The sequence below is a fragment of the Myotis myotis genome, unplaced genomic scaffold, assembly GCF_014108235.1.
Source record: "Myotis myotis isolate mMyoMyo1 unplaced genomic scaffold, mMyoMyo1.p scaffold_m19_p_7, whole genome shotgun sequence".
NCBI classification, from domain to species: Eukaryota; Metazoa; Chordata; class Mammalia; order Chiroptera; family Vespertilionidae; genus Myotis; species Myotis myotis.
The window spans coordinates 60656878-60677714 of NW_023416379.1; the positions used below are offsets into that span (position 1 = coordinate 60656878).

General features: G+C 37.7%; 1 pseudogene; it reads right to left on the minus strand.

Annotated features, from left to right (window-relative positions):
* Positions 1-12752: 12752 nt before the first annotated feature.
* On the minus strand, positions 12753-13335 carry LOC118659744 (annotated as a pseudogene).
* Positions 13336-20837: the final 7502 nt, after the last annotated feature.

The window sequence follows — 20837 nt, forward strand, 5'->3', positions numbered from 1 at the left end:
AGCTCTGTGACAATTTAACCTTCAGGATGATATTCATTTATATCTTTCAAATTTATGTAGAGGATGTCTTAATCTTAGAGTCTAATTGGCACTAGTTTTCTTCCAGTGCCTAATAAAACCTGTGGCCTGCAAAGCTGAGAATTACCTAAAGTCTTTGTAATGGATGTATAATTGAATAGCTCAATCTTACTACAATGTTAACTTGATTTTGTTGTTGTCTTGTCTAGTTGCCTATAACATTTTTTATTATCTGTAATGTTAAACTCATACTTATGAGTTAGATTATATTAAAAATTTAAACATTTAAACAGTTTTCTTAATTAAATATTAAAGCAGGGTTGTGTAGTCACTAATGAATCATAAAATTTAAGAAAGAGAAATTCAGATAAACACCTCGGTCAGTTATGCAGAAGATTATAAGTGGGGAAATGTAATCCAAATAGAAGCTGGCTGTAAGGGATTCAATACATAATGCAAGAAGCAATTTTGCTGGCCTTTTGAAAAATTATACTTCTCTATTTTTTTTCTTTAAATTTAGAAATTTTCCTTAATAATTAATAAACTTGATAATTGAGGCTAGACGTTTTCCAGTATTATTGAATTTGGGTAGGGTACTCCCCTTGGTAACCAAACTTGGCTAAATTATCATATAAAATATAATTCTTGAATAGATTTTTCATAGTGTGGAAACATTCTGGAAAAATATAGTTTGTATGATACCAGATATTACTGTTACTTGTCATCTATGAAATATTGGGTAAAACTAACTATATGCGTTGAAATGAGTATATTATATCTTACTATACTTTACTGCAAACCCCAATAAGGGCCCAGACATAGAACTCTTTGAAGGTAATTCATTATATCTGATATTATTTTTTAAATCCTTACCTGAGGATATTTTTTCCATTGATTTATTTTTATTTATTTTATTTTTAGAGAGAGTGATTGCCTCCCACATGAACCCTGACTGGGGATGGAGCCTGCAATCAAGGTACGTGCCCTTGATGAGGAATCAAACCCTTCAGTCCCCAGGCCGAAGCTCTAACCACTTAGTAACCAACCAGGACCATTACATCTGATTTTCACAAGGGTTTAGTAAGAATGTCTTAGTTATTTTTGTTTGTTTGTTGCATTTGTGTGTGTGATGAATCCTAGACTAACACATTTATAGCCAGATTTTCCTTTTTAGGTGATACCTCATTAAAAAACACACACAAATTCATTTGGACTTTGTAATGGAAAACACCTCCCGTGCTTCTCCTCTACTACTCAAACAGAGCACTTCTGTGACTAGATGTGTCCATTTTCCACACCAAGCTATTCTCTGACACCAGGTGGGTGTCCTGCAAAAGGGCTCAGTCCCACAAAACGGCCCCTTACTTTAGATGCCAAACACAAATCCAGTTTGTCGACTGTACTTCTCACAGACAGACTAAAAGTCAGGGCTCCCATGACCCTCATCTGAGGTTTAAAAATTTGCTAGGATGGTTCACAGAACTCACAGAAACACTTACGTTTACCAGTGTAATGTAAAGGATATAATGAAGGATACAGATGAACAGCCAAATGAAGAGGTACGTAGGACTAGGTCTGAGAGTGGGAGCTTCTGTCCCTATGGAGTTAGGGTGCACCTCCCTCCCAGCATGAGGGTGTGCTCACCAACCCAGAAGCTCTCTCAACTTCATACTTCTGAGATTTTTAAGAGAGCTTCATCACATAGGCATGATTGATCATTAACTCATCCTTGGGTGATGGAGAGTGGGCCTGAAAGTTTCAAGCTTTTAATCATGGTTTGGTCTTTCTGGTAACCAGCACCCATCCTGAAGTGATCCAGGAGCCCACCAAGAGTAGCCTCATTAGAACATAAGACACTCTTATCACCCTGGAAATTCTATGGGATTCAGGAGCTCTGTGTTAGGAGCCAAAAGCCAAATATTAACATAAAAGGTGTTCCCAGTGCTCTTATCACTTAGGAAATTACAAGGGTTTTAGGAGCTCTGTGCCAGGAACCAACATATGGAGGCAGAGACCAACATATAAATTTTATATTATTTCACAGACTTTCTTCCACAAAGAACACCACCTCAGTTTGCGTTATTTAGCTGTACCAGTATATATGTTACAATATTCTCTTTTTGAAATAAAGTTGTTTTTTCAGGATCCTCTTCTGTTTCTTTTCCTTTTTCTTTTTCCACCTGTTTACCATGCCAGTGAGTAGAAGACACACCTTTGCTTGTCCATCTGGGAGAGTAATTTGCATTTATTGGGCACCTACCACATTGTGGATCATATGGTGAGCAATGGTCTTATTCTCTGGTAGGAGAAACAACACAAACACCTAAAACACTTAAAGGGTAGGAAGTGCTACAAAGTGTCCTACTGACTTTATAGTCCCTTAAGTGAAGATCTAATGATAATAGTGATACTATGGCAGGTACTAATTTTAAGTGCCTATTCTGTGCCAGGCCCTAGCCTAAGCACTTTCCATATAGTATTTCATTCAATCCTTAGAACAGTGATGGCGAACCTATGACACGCGTGTCAGAGGTAACATGCAAACTCATTTTTTGGTTGATTTTTTTTTTGTTAAATGGCATTTAAATATATAAAATAAATATCAAAAATATGTCTTTGTTTTAGTATGGTTGCAAAGATCAAAAAATTTCTATATGTGACATGGCACCAGAGTTAAGTTAGGGTTTTTCAAAATGCTGACACGCCGAGCTCAAAAGGTTCGCCATCACTGCCTTAGAACAATTGTTAGGTTTTCTTATATAGCAATACTCTTTCTCATGTGAAAAATCAACTATACTATTTGAGTTAGATACTTTTCTGATTTTATTGATAGAGATTACTTTTGTAAAAATATTTTTTATTGATTTTAGAGAGAGAGGAAGGGAGAGGGAGAGAAACATTGATGTAAGAAAGAAACATCGATTGGCTGCCTCCTGCATGAACCCTGGCAAAAGATCGAACCCACAACCTGGGCATGTGCCCTGACCAGGAATCAGATTGGTGACCTTTCCATGCACGGGATGATGCCCAATCAACTGAGCCACACCAGCCAGGGTGAGATTACTCTGTGCCTTAGTTTTCTTCCCAGAAAACCTCCAATGAAATGACAATTAATGCAATTAAATCAATAGCTATAAAAGTAAGACGCTGTGGAAAATGCTGAGATTATTTTCTTCCATTGAGCACTTTCTTAGATACTTCTTGTTTTATACCATCCTTTCCTTCCAACTAAATTTGACTCTAGTCCTCAATTTTTTATTGATCTATTGGAGAAACTTTCCAATGATTTTTCTGATACTTTTGCCTCTATTATTCTACTTGTAGTCTATTTTTTTCACAGAGCCATGTGAGAAATTTTTCTTAAACACGATCCTGAATATGGTACCTTTCTTTCAGAGAACTTCATACACTACTTACACAATGAAAACTAAGCTTTTTAGAATGACATTCAAGGCCCCCGAATTCTAGCCCCCCATCTACCTTTTTAGTGTTTTCATCCTTTTCATTCATTCTACACCCCACCAACCCCTGACTATTTTTCAATCTTATGGGAATCTTGCGTTTCTACTAGGAGGGGTGAAGAGTCCAGACTTCGGAGCTAGATACCCCTGGTTCAAATTCTGGCTCTGTTTATTCTCAGTTGTGTGACTTTAGGCAAGTTACTTAACCTCTTTGTGCCTTCGTTTCTTCTTTAATGAAGATAATTATAGCATCTATCTTATAGGGTTATGGTGAAAACTAAGTGAATAAGTCAATATATGCAAAGCACTAAGGACTGAGATACACATAAGGAGAGTGCTATGTAAATGTCATTTATTATTTTGTACCTGTGTTCATTGATACAGTCAGGTTGACCTGGAATATCTGTCATTTCTACCTCTCACAATATGGCCTTCAAAATGCTACCCAGATGCTATCTCCACTATTAAGTTTGTAGACTCTCCCTTTCAACAGTAGTTTTTTTTATTCTACCTCCTTCCCATCTATGCCTATATCTTATTAGATTTATACATTGGTTGCATTGTCTTTTTACATAGTACTTTCTTTCCCACAGAAGATACTGTTGCTTTTTGAGGACAAAGCCCATATGCTCAGTGTGTGGCATAATAGAGCAATATTTGGATTCCAGAAACCTAGGTTCAAATTAATTGAAGTGTGATGAATACCACATTACCTAATGCCTACAAGCCTTAGTTTACTCATCTTTAAAGTGGGTTAATAATAGCAACTTCATATGGTTATGTCATTATTATTCATCATTATGATACTAGCTCTAGCCCACTTGATACTTTGATAAATTTTATAGCCATACATATCAATATGTAAGCAAGCATCAAAGTTTAGGGAGATTGGGTAACAAGAAATGATGAAGACTTCTTTAATAATTAGAAATATTAACATCATGGTATTTCCCCCCAAACCACTTGAAATCATACAGTTTCTCTGAGAACATTTTACACCTTTCTTTGTTTATACGATATGGCCTTGTTCTTTGCTGTGTAATACCAACAATTATAATCTGGGCATCCTCTTCCCGACATCTCCTCAAAGCAAAACTTTGCAGGAGCCAATGTTTCAGATGAACAATCATAGATTATTTTAAATGATAGAGGTTTTGAAGTATCATGATTTAATAATTTGGAGGACTTCTTTTTGGAGTTAATTTACTTAAAGCCTACCCAATATTTCTCTTTATGCCATGTTCTGGAAAAGTTGTTCTCAGAAAATCAGTTACTATTTTTATTCTGTGTAAAGCTCAAACTCTATGTGAATAGAGCTCAAACTCTATGTGCTTCCATCAGGTACCCTTCAGATGGGCGAGAGATATTTGGCTTATATTATTGCTTGCATCTTTTGGATAAAGAAATCAAAGGATGAGTAAGTTTAAAGTACACTGAAGAAAAAATATATAGCAACTTCATGACTCTGTTCCTGTTAATATCTACTCATTAAGATGAAGTTTTTTTTTTTTTCTTAGCATTAAACTCTATTTTGTCCTCAAATATTTTTCTCCACTTCCATTATTATGAAGATAATTCACTGGGGAAATGTGAATAAAAGTAATATTTCGGGAAGTCTTATTTTGACCATTGTTTTCCCACTTTGAAAACTTTGACAACCTGTCTTTAGAAATAACACAATGGAACAGAAATATAAATCAACAAATGTTTATTGCTATTGCACTACCAAGGTTCTCCAAAGAAACAGAACCAATAGATCTATTATGGAAATTGGCTCACATGATTTTGAAGGTTGAGAAGTCCCACAATCTGCCATCTGCAAGCTGGAGAGCCAAGAAAACTGGTGATATAATTCAGTTTGAGTCCAGAGGCCTGAGACTCAAAGGATCCAATGTCTTAGGGCAGGAGAATATGAATGTCTTGGCCAAAGCAAAGAACAATTCACCCTTTCTTTGCCTTTTTGTTGTATCTAAGCCCCCAGTGGATTGGCTGATGCACACTAGCATTGGTGAGGACAGTCTTCTTTACTCAGTCTGCTGATTCAAATGCTAGTCTCTTCCAGAAACATCCTCACAGACATACCCAGAAATAATGTTTCACCAGCTATCTGGGCATCCTTTTGTCCAGTAGAGTTGACAAATAAAATTAATAATCACAGCTATGTATTCCTATATAATAAAAGCATAATATGCATATCAACCGAACGGCAGAATGACCGGTTGCTATGACACGCACTGACCACCAGGGGGCAGATGCTCAATGCAGGAGCTGCCCCCTGGTGGTCAGTGCGCTCCCACGGGGGAGCACCGCTCAGCCAGAGGCCGGGCTCACAGCTGGCGAGCAGCGGTGGTGGTGGGAGCCTCTCCTGCCTCCACTGCAGATCGGCGGTAAGGAGCAAGGGGTTCTAGACTGCAAGAGCCCCGGACTGTGAGAGGGATGTCTTTCTTATTATGTAGAAGAAGTCTGGAGGAAGGTGATTCACCATTATCTGGCACTCATCATTTTCATTTGAAAGACAAGCTTCTGTATCATGTTTTCCATCCTCAGCTCGAGTTTACATGCTTTAGGTTACCTTGTGGTCTGAGGTGGCTTTGGGACTCTAGCCCTCACCATCTCATCTCAAAGCAGCAGTCAATTTAAAAAGAGAACATTGCCACTCGGAGTTAAACCAGGGATTTATAATTAAGGGAGAATGGAATAATGGATAGTGAGTGGGAACCAGCAGGCTTTGTATCCTTACACATAATCTGCAAAATGCAGGCTGCCAATCAATTATAACTGAAAGCTTAGATCGTTATTTATGTCATGCTGTGGTTTTGAGCTGTGGCTGTATGTTTTTTCCTCAGCTGCCTTTTGCTTATGAAATGCAGGGATATTTAACTAATTTGTTTTTTGGTGAGAAAAGTAACATTCTAATTAAATTGGTGTTGGAAAGAATTATGCAGAAATGTGGATATTGTAAAACTTCCTATTTAAAACTGTTAAATATCTTCCTCAGCAGGTATATTATTGTAAATCATCTCACACATGATAATTTAAACTATATAGTAGAGATATTAAAAAACATATACAGAATAGCTATGTCATGATATTTGTATGTATTTGACATCATGTATCACTTACTATTTGCCAGGTTCTGTTTTTAAGTCCTTTGCAAATATTAACTCATGTGCCTTTTCCACTGTCATTCTCTCACAGGTAGATAGTAGAGTTTCTCAGAGGCCATATAACTTGTGATGACATCACCTCTCTGGTGGCTATGGAATTTCTTTAGCTAGTATTATTGTCTTCTAAATGGCCTCCCTGTCCCAAATGCTTGTTTTTCCCCCCCAAATACCCTCCATAGTTATGCTTTTAAAAATGCCTGGCTGATAAATATTATGCTCTTGCATAAATACTTATACTAGCTCACCATTGCCTACAGAAAAATTAAAGTTTAAACTTGGGGGTGACTTACCAGGTTCTTTCTTCTAACTATGATCTACCTTTCCAGCCTCAACTTCCTTATTATCCCTCATACGCCATATGCTTTGACCCACATTTACTTTTTCTCCAATCCCAACAAGCATGTTTACCGCTCACACTCTCCCTTCAACACCCAGTTAGCTACCTGTCATACCCCAGGATACCCATAAGCACAAAGAAAGGTAGAGAACTAATGAGATCAGAAGTGAAAAGCTCCATAGGGAGGATCCTAAACTGGAACAGTGGTCAGCAGTACCCTTATTACGTAATGTTTGTGAATAAAATTGGAAACTCCCAGGAAATGGCTAGGTCTGAGATTCCTTACTTTAAACATCATCCCATGGGTTTGGGCCTGAAAAATTTGCCAGCCCTGTTTCTCTCTATGGGCTGAGCTTCATTCTTCTGCCCACAGCTAGTCCCCATCATGGCTACTTCCACCATGGCTACCACCTCAAGTTCTGCTTTAGACCAGAGTTATATTCTTTCCAGATCCTTTTCTCCCAACCTTGAGGCTGGGTTCTTCCTTCCACATTAGAACTCCTGCACATCTCGACTCACCAGGATTGAGCCCACATTCTCTAAGCTTGCATATGAAATTTGGTTTAATAAGATACTTAAATCAGTTTCCTCTGACTTGAAAGTGTTCTTTGTTAAAAGTTATCCTTCACTCATACCTTTAGGGCTAACTTTTATCACGTCTTCTTCCACTATCCTTGCTCAAAACTAGGGCCCTATCTATGGCAAAGTAATTGCAAGAACAGAATGGAGCATTGAAATTTCTCCCTGCTCTCCTCCCCAGAAACCTTTCTGACTAGATAATTGCAGTAGAACTTGCTGAATGATACAGATGAAATTGTGTGTAAGACCCCATTGCAGCAATAGCACTTCAGATGCCTGTCAAACCGGGACATGTGCTTATCTCTTTTCATGGACTTTTTCTTTTATATATATTTTGGTAATTTGAATGAAAATTTGTTTAGGGATGCTTATAAACCCCGACTGTCAGATGTTTTCTTATTTGTGGATGTGATATACAATTCAAAGACCCATTGTTATTTTTTTTATACCTCCAAAAGAAAACAATTATCTGAACTTTTTTTTTTTTGAGAAGTGAGAGCATGCTATTTTCAGTCACAAGAAAGAATGCAAAAGTCTATGCTAGTGAATATTCTAGTTCAAGCCTTGCCTTCAATCTTTGAAGATTTTGTTCACTGTCAAGGTAGCTATTTCTTTCTTACTTTGTAGCTACAAAGCCCTTTTCATATCATTCTTTAATGGCACTTTTTATGTTTTATTATAATTGTGTACTCTTTTGAATATAGGCATTTAAATAGTAGCTTTAACTCAGAATTGCTCTTTCATGGCACAAAGATCCACTTTTAATTCTCTGTTCTCCTATCTTCATCCTTACCTTTTTAATTTAAGCTTAAGTAGATATATTCTTTTCTTATCAAAATTATGGCAAGGCTGCATAGTATCTATTCAAGGTTCTAGAGACCCAGTCTAGATGGCGGTGTAGGTAAACATGGTACTCACATCCTTCTGCAATCACATCAGAAATAAAACTAAATTGCAGAACAACCATCATTCAGAACCACCTAAAATCTAACTAAATAAAAGTCCTACAACTAAGGATATGAAGAAGAAGAAGCCACGTTGAGACTGGCAGGAAGGGTGGAGACACAGAATAAATTGGTCCCAGACTCACATATGGCAGATAAAAATTGGGAGAGATATCTCAGCTTCAGAGGTCCCCCTGGAGGAGCAAGGGGCCTCAGCCTCACACCAGGGAACATAAGGGGAGGAGCTGAACTTTCTGGCATCAGAGCGAGAGCTGGAGGGGCAACTTTCTCTCAGACAGGCATCTGGGAGAAGACATTGTTCCTTTTCTGAACCTTATGCCTACAGAGCTGGCAGGCAGGCACCATATCTGAGTCTCCATCACTCTTTGCCCTAACACTTTTTGCCCTGCCCTGGTGATTCCCTGAGACCACATCTGATCCAACTTGCAGGCCCACCCAAGCTGTTTCCAGTGGCCTTTCCATACAAATTACCTGTCTTGGCTCATGCTTCAGACTTTCCTAAAATCTTTCAAATAAGCAGTATCTGGTCTCAGTGTGCCGCATACCTCTAGCTAAGTGGCTCTAAGCTTGGCACTAGTGGCAGCTGGCCTTGGTTCACCTCCCCCGGGCACCTCAAGTCCAGCACAAGTAGCAGCAATCCGCAGATCGCTTTGTAGCTCATGCCGGTAGCACCAGGTAGAACACAGGCTACAGCTGATGTTTGCCTGCACATCTGGGAAGCCCCAGAGCCAGTGCACCAGGTGGGCAGCATCAGACCATGTCGAACACCACCCAACCGCCTCCAACTTTCTAAATTAATAGTGTAGAAAAAGATTGTTCAAGGTATCTTTAAATTGCTTTAGATATACAAACAGTTTTTGAGCATTTTTGTAGTACATTTTTCATAGGATGATGTTAACACAAATATTTTATTGATTAAATTCAAGTTATCTAAGCAATTTTTAAATATCTTAATTTCAGACCTTAATATTTCAGAAATATTAAAATTAGTTTGCTTGAAAATGCTCTGAATTACACTTACCCAACTGAGAGTGGCTGTATTCCCCTTGTTTAACTTAGCTCTCCCATGACTAAGTAGGAAGCTTTGTCAAAACAGTGGTTCAAATGTAAGGAAATCAAGTATAATTTGGGGGAAGGATTACATTCAAATTTTATCTCCCACACTAATACAAAAATAATTGTAAAGTCTAGGAAAATGTTTAATGTAATATGTCCCATGCCCTTTGAAATACATTCAATTTTCTTAACTAGATGGCCAGTAATCTACATTCCCAATAAATGGGCACATGTTTCCTTGGGTTTCCCCCCCTGCCCTCAATAACTTTTATTCTGTGGATTCACTGTGACTAAAAAATACAAAGCTTTAATTTCTCTCTATTTCTGAACCCACCTCCATGGAAAGGACATTGAAAATAATGTATTGTATTTCTTTAAACTCATTGGAGTCTTTTGAAAAACTATTTTCAATCAGCTTAAAGCAGAGAATAATAGTACAAATTTGAAGAAGATTGCTGTATCAATAAAATGCATCATTATAATCTTATTTATAAATAACCCTCTTTACTAAAATCTAATTCAGAATCGCTAGAAATAAAATGGAATTCAGGTAAGATAAGACTCATTTTAGTTAAGCTGCAGCTTTTAGTAGCTTAGTCCTAGGAACACAGACGCACAATTGTTTCTAATATTTTTATAAGGAAGTTTATTTATATCTAGTTTTTTCTAATGTTCTTAAAGGCTGACATGCTTTCCTAGAAAACTAATAAAAAGAAACTAATGAGATCCTAGTTTTAAATATACATTTGATTTTTATTGGGTCATTCTATAACCTGTTTGCTCATTTACATGTTTCAATACGTATTTTATCCTTTAATACTGAGATGCAATTGTTATATGAAAATATTTAAATGGTTCACAATATTTCTCTCTTCTCCTTAATACATGCAAATGATGCTGTAACTCACAGAAACACTTATAATTAAAGTATCTCCAAGAACGAAATAAAACACCCTATTAGACTTTAGGAAAACATAAGCGGAGCAATGAAGCTCAAGGATTGGGTCTGGATAAATGCCCATAAAACCACGGCAATTAATTATGGTTTAAATGCTCTGCTGCTGATAGCACACTGCGCTCATTCTAGTCTTCACTTATTTTATTTTATTTTATTTTATTTTTATTTCATTCTTTTATTTTTCAGTTACAGTTGCCATTCAATGTTGTATTAGTTTTAAGTGTACAGCTTAATGGTTAGACATTCGTATAGTTTACAAAGTGACCCCCCAATAAGTCTAGTACCCATCTGGCACCATACTTATTACCTGCTTTTCATAATCAACACATGCTTATCACATGACAGGGATATTTTGACCCTTATCATAATTAGGATCTATGAGAATGCAAACCTTTGGGTTATATCTGAAAAACTATATCAAATAGCTTACCTGGGCAAATTTCTACACCCATTTTTTGTTCACAGAGTCTATTCCCTACATAGAAAATAGAATGAGCTTTGAAAATATAAATCAGTTGAAATCCCTTCCCTGCGCAAAATTCCTCCAAGAGATTGCAGTTAGAATATAATGCAGACTCCTTGCCATGGCCTATAGATCACATACATTCCAAGCCCTTCCCATGCCCAGATATTTTCCCCAACCACTCCTGATTTACTCTTCCCTAGCCACTCTGACCTGGCTCTTCTGCCAAACAGACCAGATTTCAGCCAATTCCTGGCCCTTTACACTTGCTTGGACCTGCTTTCAGATCTACCAATGGCTCACTCTTCTTCATTTAAGTCTCTGCTCCAATATTTCTCAGGTAGGAGGGTTTTTACCTCACCATCCCATTGAAAACAGCCCTTGCATTTCTATCATACCTTTCTCCTTCACCTCATTTATTTATCTTCCTAACATTATTTACCACTTGAAACTATAATATTATTTATTTGTTTGCCGCTCTCACTAGAATGTAAGGACCCGAGGGCAAGGCCAGGTAACTACTGTATGACCAGAGCCTAGAACAGTGTATGGCAGAGTGGACATTCAAGAAGTATCTGATGAATGAATGAATCCTTCAATTTGAAAGAAAGTGAGCTATATTTTATTCTCCTGAACCTTAAATTGGTATTCTGAACCCTATTTCTTACCACTTTTTAGAGTGCCCCCTCTCCCAAACTATACTTTCAATATGGTCTTTTAAAATCTCTCCTTTCATATGAAAAACTTCCTTTTTATTATCAGTTTCAATTAGAATCCTCTTTCCAGACCTTGCTTCCTAAATGATATTTTTCTAAAACTTTTGTTTTCTCAACTTTAAAGTAGAGATAGTAGTAATAATTACCTCAGTGTTATGTTAAAATTTATTGGGGATATTTCTTTATCTTACATTATTTAACCACTGAACAGCATTTAGTATATTACATCCTTCTTGAAATATTGTCTTCCCTTGGCTTTGACTATACGTGACTCTTTTGATTTTCTTCCTATTTATTCAGTCCCAGCCTCTCTATTTCTGTTCACATTCTAATGTTGTATGACCTGAAGCTAAATTGGACCCTCTCCTGTTTTCTTCTTCTCTTTTCCCTTCCTCATCTCTCCCTTTTCCCACTCTACTTCCCTTTTTCCTCTTCTTTCTAATATGTAATCTAACCATTTTCATTCTTTAAATAACTTCTGTTACCCAGTACACTCCAAATGTCTATCTCCTGCTTTGACTTCAGATTAATCAATGTATGTGTCATTTTACTTGTTCATAATTAGATGTATATCTTGCTTTACTTGCTCAAAACCATTGTCTTGATTCTCCCCCTTCACCCAGCCCCCACCTCATTCATTTCCCTTTATTTTCTTTTTCTTCCTCCCTCCCTCCCTCCCTCCCTCCCTCCCTCCCTCCCTCTTTCTCTCCCTTTCTTTCTTCCTCCTTTCCTTCCTTCCTTCCTTCCTTCCTTCCTTCCTTCCTTCCTTCCTTCCTTCCTTCCTTCCTTCCTTCCTTTCTTTCTTTCTTTCTTCTTTCTTTCTTTCTTTCTTCTTTCTTTCTTTCTTTCTTTCTTTCTTTCTTCTTTCTTTCTTTCCTCTCTCTCATTTCTCTTCTCTTCTCTTCTCTTCTCTTCTCTTCTCTTCTCTTCTCTTCTCTTCTCTTCTCTTCTCTTCTCTCTCTTCTCTTCTCTTTCTTCTTTTCTTTCTCCCCAGCATCCAAAATCTTTTTAATAACAAGGTAGGATTTGGGGTTAGTTTTTGTAACCACGGCTGGCTGGCCGGCCTCTTGCACACTCAAACTTCCGGCTCTTGGATTGTTCGTAGGGTTTGGTGTGGCTGGGGGTGGAGGTGGGGGTGGGGGGTTCCTGGGGCCTTGCCGAAATGGCTGTACACCTCACGGCCCTTGGAAGGATGAGAAGGCAAGACGGTGCCAGAGGCCTTGGGGCAGTCCAGGGTCAGCTGGTGGAAGGTGAGGATCTTGCCCCTGGCCTTGAGGATGCGATGCCAAGCACAGCTGCTCACATGGAGTGCACACACCTTTAGTTTGGGCACCTCCTTGATGCTCTCATCATCAGTTACAGTCCCTACAACCACAGCGGTTTTGCCCTCCTGGCCAGGAAGCTTCATCTTGCGGATCATCCCTGAAAGGGACAGAGGCGGCTGGTTGATGCGACTCAGAACAACCTCTTCAGCACCACTTGATTGAAGGTAGAGCTGGTCCCTCTGGCCAGAAACCTGCACAGCTTGACCAGCAACCTTAGGTGGGTATCCTGGCTCTTGGGCTCCTTGCCGTGAACCTTTCGTTCTTTGTTGTGGCGGGATGTCGACTCCCATGATGGTGCCTTCTGCCTCCCTCTATTTTCTATTAGTAAATGATACCATTATGCTTTTCAGTTGCTCAAACTAAAAATCCAGATTTTACTCTTGATATCTGTCTGCTTTTCATTACCCACACCTGACTGACCAGTAAAATTTGCATGTAATACCCAAATTATATCTTCAATCATCCATCCACTTTTCTTTATCTCTTTCCACACCACTGGGGAGAGTGCCTTCCATTTAGTCTTTCTACGTTCATTCTTGAACCACCCTCCAAATCTTTCCTTCCACTGTGCAGCCAGACCATATACTTCTAATCATGTTACTCTCTTGTTTAACAACAGTTCAGTGGTTTCCCATTGCAAGTTCAGTAATACAAACTTCTTTACCATGGGCCACTAAGCCCTCCATGGCCTGGCCTTCCTTACTTTTCCTAATCTGTGTCTTCTCCATCTCCTCCTAGCTAATCATGCACCAGTCTCTTTCATCTCCTTTCTTGTCTCAGACAAACCAGAATACTTCTTGCCTTAGGATATATTTTTTTATGTATTCTTCCCTTTGTCTGATGCAGTTATTTTTCCAACCCTTCATATGTCTGGATCCTTTTTATCCAGATTTTAGCCTAAATATCATCTTTTCAAAGAGTACTTTCCACCTGCTCTGAGCCCCCTGCCTCCACATTCTTCTATTATGTCTTCCAACTTATTTCCTTTATTACAGTTGCATAATTTGAATTTTGCCTATTTATTACTATTTACCTTTTTCACTGCCATATTTTTTACAACCCTCAAATTCATGAGTGTTGTGTCCCTGATGCTTAGAACATTGGCTAGACCATTCAACTAATATTTGTTGAATGAATAGATGATATATTTGTCAGATAATATATTTAACATACTTAATATTGTGTTGGCCATATGGAAAGTGACCAATAAATGCTAAACCTTGTTACTAAACGTGCTGACTCCCTTTTACCTTTGACTTCAATCTTGAATCTTGGTTGGGGGCAGAGGAGAGAGAGAAAGAGGGGGGGGGATGGGGAGAGAGAGAGAGAAAGAGAGAGAGAGAGGGGTCAGGCGAGAGAGAGAAAGAGATTGCTTCAACTCAAAACAGTTAATTATACTTCCTCTCTCTTTGAATTAAGAGAGAGATGCTACTGGGACATTCTATAGTCCTTAGTCTGAATGTGGGTTGAGCCCTAGCCGGTTTGGCTCAGTGAATAGAGTATGGGCCTGTGGACCAAAGAGTCCTGGGTTCGATTCTGGTCAAGGGCACTACCTTGGTTGCAGGTTCCTCCGCAGCCTGGGGTGAGTGCAGGAGGCAACCAATTGATGTATTTCTCACATTGATGTTTCTCTCTGTTTTTCCCTCCCTTTTCCACTCTCTCTAAAAGATCAATGGAAAAATACCCTTGGCTGAGGATTAATAAAATAAAATAAAATAAAATAAAATAAAATAAAATAAAATAAAATTTTAAAATGTGGGTTGAGGGACAAGTGGCCATGCTTTCATTTATTCAGTTTTTGTTGAGTACCTATTATGGTCTCATGTTTACTTTAGCTCCATCAAAAGTAAAAATAATTTAATTTATCCCAACCTTCCAAGGTCATATTGAAGTGACACAGTATATCCTGAACTTTGTAACAGTAGATGAATAATGCAGACAATAAGTGAAGGGAGGGAGATTTTTATTTTCCAGTAATAGTATCTGACATGAGCCTTGCACAGCAGGTGAAGTGAAAAGGTTCCTCTGATGACCCTTCCAGATACCTCAGTGGGTCTTTTGAGAGAACCTGCTCTCAAATATGTTCTTTTTCTTTCCTATACTCCCCACTTTCTGAGACAGCCATCCAAGTGAGAAATCACATGTCTATCGCCCAGACTGGATTGACTCTATACTAGTATGTCCATTCAGTAATTCCCTTCCTTTGTGTTACTATTGTTATGTGGTTACTGCCTTTTTTCCTGGCACTTGCTCATCTAGTCCACCCTCCAATTTACTGTCAAAGCAATTTTTCTAAAAGATACTTGATATGTCACTTGATATGAAATTCTTTGACAACCATTAATTAATTGCCTTTTTGTTTGTGTGTATGTCTGTGGCAGTTAGATGCTGGGGTTGTTTTCTTGTGATACTACGTCTTTTTATACTTTCTTTCCCATTTATCTCTTTCTGTGAAACCTTTGTCTTTCACACCTGCATTTTCCATACCTAGCATAGTCCATGGTGCACACCTGGCCTTCTCCTTAGGCAAACCTTCACCCCATACTTTAACAAATGCTGCTTGCTATCCCAATCTCTCCCTCACATTTTTTGAGCTTCATAGATCTTAGCATCTTGGGAACTAACTTTTATTAAGGTTTCATTAAATGAGCCAGACTTTGTGAGGTACAATTATGAAACAGTATTCATTTTCTCCCTCCGAGATTGTTAAACACTATAAGCTTTTTATATCCTGTCTCAGATAGATTCCTTAGGCAAATCTCATAGCTTTTCACATCTCACTTACTAGGTATTTGAACATCCTCATTTTTAGTCATCAAAAATCCAGTTAAATCTTAACTTAAATTTCAACTGCTCATTCAATTAAAAAATTCTCCTAATTTCCTTAGTTCAGACCTGAGATTTGCTCAGAAATGTGCACTTTGGGGGGTTGGATTAGGATGAAGTTCTATTCTTTTGCCATTTCTCCTTACTTTGCTCTTACACTTTCCTTCCCTTCTTAGTACACTTGTTGGCTCTGTTAGGGTTGCAGCTGGGACCACTGTCACTTTTTCTTCTTGTCATATCTATTTTGTCTTGATAGGTGTACTAAACATAGCTCTTTCTCTGACATGTATGTTCTATACTGGTTCCTAGAATTACCGCAGAGAGCTAAGCATTGGTTGCCACAATTGTAGTGAGTTGGCCCATACTTTGGTGACTGCCTTCTTTTTCTGTCATTTTTTCACTTTTCTACCACTATTTTCTATAGTTTGAAAATAAACTACTACTCAAATTTTAGTCTCAGGATCTTCTTCAGGGCAAATATTGATTATTTCTGTAAAAAGGCAAATAGTAAATATTTTACACTTCGTAGACCATGTAATCTCTGTCTCAATCACTCAACTCTGCTACTATAAGCCCAAAGCAGCCATAGATAATACATAAACCAGTGAGTGTGCCTGTGTTAAAAATTGTCTGTTAAATGATACCACTCACTATAATGGTGAATTTGTCCTTTTCGACCTGTATGTCTATCCATTTTTGCTTTATTTATGTTATTTTATTGGACCAATTGAAGTTTAGAACAGTAATACTATGAAACTCTTGTCATAATGTAGTATCCCTAACTATTACTAATGATACTTTCTGTCTTAAAACCTGTGTCAACTGATATTTACATAGTGAACCTATTATTACTAGGCCTAGCATTGGTCAGATATATACAAGGATATCATAACCTTTAACATTCAGCTATTCTATATCCCTATGTATCGTGTATGTGTTACTGACTAAATGTATGTGTTCTCCTTAAATTCACATGTTGAAGCTCTAACCTTCAATGCAATGTTATTTGGAGATGAGCCTTTGGGAGGTAATTAGTTTTAAATGAGGTCATGAGGGTATGGAATTAGTGTCTTTATAAGAAGAGGAAGAGAGAGTGACTAGCATGTACTTTCCCTCTCAGTTTAACTTTTTCAGTTGAAATTCCCATGATATCATTCCACTGTCTTCTGATCCTGAGTAGGTAATTTAATCTAAGTCTTAATTTCTGTGGTTCAATGAACAAAATAATCCAAATGTATCTATGTGAGGATATAGCAAAAGGGCGACCATCTGCAAACCAGGAACAGAGCCCTTCACCAGGGACGAAATCTGGCAGCATCTTGATCTTAGATTTAGTCTCCAGAACTGTGATATATAAATGTCTGCTGTTTAAACCACCCAGTTTATGTTTTTCTGTTATAGCAGCCTGAGCTGACAAAGACAGTATGCTTCTTGGGCACTTAATATAACTGCATTTTTAAAATGTTTGAAATTCTCTGTATTTTACTTGGCAACGTTTTTTTTTTTTGTTTTTTTTTTTTTTTTTTTTACATTTATTTTGATTGCTGACATATTTAAAATGTTTCTATTATCTTCCTTTGTGATTACTATTTTATTTCACTTCTTTATGCTTCACTTTTCTCCCTTCTTGTTTCCTAACTCTTTTAGTAGGCTGTCATTTTTTTCTTATTCCATTTTTCTTTGTCTTTTCTTAACTACACATATTTATCTTTCTAAATACTTATTCTTGAAATACTGAGTCTAAATATTACATCGAAATTTCCCAATGAAAATAGAATATAGACTCCAATTATCCACTCCTGACTTGTGTGGTATTACTGTCCACTATCCTGTCTTTTTCTAATCTCACAAATTAGATATTTTTTCTGTTTATTTCTTAATTCAGGCAGTGTTTATTGAGAATTAGCTACATGCTTAACAGTTATTTTGCTCATTATTTCTTCTTGTATCTTTTTGCTATCATTTCCTTCTTGGTAGGTGTTTTGTTATAGATCTTTGATAGTAAACACTCTCTGATTTTTACTGTTTTATTCCAAAAAGTAGTTTTGTAGGTTCATAATTCTAGGTTAACTTTTTCAGTTGAAATTCCCATGATATCATTCCACTGTCTTCTGATCCTGAGTAGGTAATTTAATCTAAGTCTTAATTTCTGTGGTTCAATGAACAAAATAATCCAAATGTATCTATGGGCTGTTCACTCTGGGTCACTTGGACAAAGAGCTTGCTGAGACCCAGTTCTTCCCTCTGTCAATGGGAGCAGCTACTCCTAGGACTGGGTCTGTTTCTATGAAAGCAGGTTGGGCTATCTCATGCACCTCAAGGTTTTTAGAGTCTGGGGGCTGGCTTTCTAGACAACTCTGTAAACTGCTGGCACCTTAAACCAGACTATACCCAAAACACAGTCTGATTATTTCTCCCTGGCACAACTGCTAAACCCTACATACCCTGTTCAAGGTAAAGTATATGGAATCACACTGAGAGTTCAGCAGAGTAGAACACAGAAAGAACTTAGTTGTTGGGTGATATTTTTGTTATGAAAAATATGAAAGGCCCTTTATATTTATTGACTTCTCTTTAAAATGTCTTACCATTAAAAACATATGGTAGTTTTATCTAAGGTGGCTTCTTTTTCCTCCCCATATATTCATATGTTGCCTAGAAACAGTCACTGGTTTCCTAGAGTAAGAAATAAAATCAACAATAGTTTCTAAACAACAGAGTCTTTCCTAACACTTGAATGAAAAGACTTGCCTAAAAATAAATCCCATCCCTGCTATTATGAAGTGCTTTAACAAACATAAAATGTGTAATGACTGTTTGTTGTTTTTCATTTGAGAGAATGTAAGCATCACAGAAGCAGAAGGAATTAATTAGCAATTGATCATGACAGCATGTCATCCTATACAATTTATACAACACCTGCCTTGATTAGTTTTGAATCCACGAAGGAGAACAAGCATAAGAAACTGGCATTTGACAAACAAGCACCTAATTAAAAGGCTATCAGGGACAGCAAATGGCACAGAAACAAATCCGAAAAATTACCACTTGCTAAAGTTGACAGATTATTACTACAAAGGAAAAATACTATCTTTCAAACATGTCTTCTAGGTACAGCTTTTGGTGGAGGGCTCAGTTCAGCAAATTTACTTGCTCAGGGGTACATATGGAGACCAGATGCCACTGCTTACAGGATATTGGAGCTGCATGACAGAATATTAAGCAATAAACTTAAAGAAAGACATTATAGAAATGCCAAGGTTGTTCAAGAAAATGTTCACACTTTTGATGGGCCTTAAGTTGCCTGTAAAAAGTGTAAAAAAGAGATAGATAGGAAGTAGATAGTGACTGCATACTGGAATCGTTATGCATTTTTTGAGTAGTTGATTTCTGATGTGTGTGTGTGTGTGTGTGTGTGTGTGTCTGGAAGGTGGCAGAGAAAGCCATCATCTCATCAGGGATTTCAAAGCTTCCAAAATATTTTAATTTTTCCAGTTGATAAAGATGTTAATTCTGATTCTGTGCCCCAGGTTTCTAAAGAATTTCTGGTAAAGCAATGGAAAATTTTAAGTTTATGTTATGTATTAGAGTAGGTGAAGGCAAAACTAGTTATTCAGTATATCTTTGTAATTTCAGAAGTTTGCATTCTGTTTAGTTTGTTGGACAATATCTTATTTTGAGCAGTGTTCCAAGCTCAATGTTCATCCATATTCAGTCTCTCAAAACATCTCTTTCACCAGGTAGGGGAAGTTATCTGTCATTATTTCTTCAAATAGGTTTTCAATATCTTGCTCTCTTTTCTCTTCTTGAACCCCCATAATTCAGATGTTGGTACACTTGAAGTTGTCCCAGAGGCTCCTTACATTATCTTCATATTTTTGGATTCTTTTTTCTTTTTGCTCTTCTCGTTAGGTGTTTTTTGCTTCCTCATTTTTCAAATTGTTGATTTGATTCTCTGGATCCTCTAGTCTACTGTTGACTCCCTGTATGTTATTCTTTATTTCAGTCAGTGTATGCTTAATTTTTGACTGGCCCTTTTCCATTTTTTTTTACATTCTCACTAAGATCCTTGAAAGTCTCACTAAGTCCCTTGGAGGTTTGTAGACGATTGTTGAGTAACCTTATAAACTACTCTATATCCAGTAGTTTGCTTTCTTCCATTTCTTTCATGTGTGACATGTTTCTTTGTCTCTGCATTTTGGCTGCTTCTCTGTACTTGTTTCTATGTATTGGGTAGAGCTGCTAAGTCTCCTTAAGTTGGTAGAGTGGCCTTGTGTAGTAGGTTTCCTATAGGGCAGTGATGGCGAACCTATGACACGCATGTCAGAGGTGACACGCAAACTCATTTTTTTTGGTTGATTTTTCTTTGTTAAATGGCATTTAAATATATAAAATAAATATTAAAAATATAAATCTTTGTTTTACTACTGTTGCAAGTATCAAAAAATTTCTATATGTGACACGGCACCAGAGTTAAGTTAGGGTTTTTCAAAAGGCTGACACGCCGAGCTCAAAAGGTTCGCCATCACTGCTATAGGGCCCAGTGACTCAGCCTCCCCAGTCACCTGAGGTGGACACTCTAGGTCAGCGGTTCTCAACCTGTGGGTCGCGACCCCTTTGGGGGTCAAACAACCCTTTCACAGTGGTCGCCTAAGACCATTGGAAAACACATATATAATTACATATTGTTTTTGTGATTAATCACTATGCCTTAATTATGTTCAATTTGTAACAATGAAATTGGGGGTCACCACAACATGAGGAACTGTATTAAAGGGTCGCGGCATTAGGAAGGTTGAGAACCACTGCTCTAGGTGTACTCCTTTGTGGGCTGTGCGCACAGTCTTGTTGTAGTTGAGCCTTGATTGCTGTTGGTATCACTGGGAGGAATTGATCTCTAGGCCAATTGGCTGTGGGTACCAGCTGTGACTATAGTGGGAGAGCTGCTGTGCAGGAGACAGCCCTA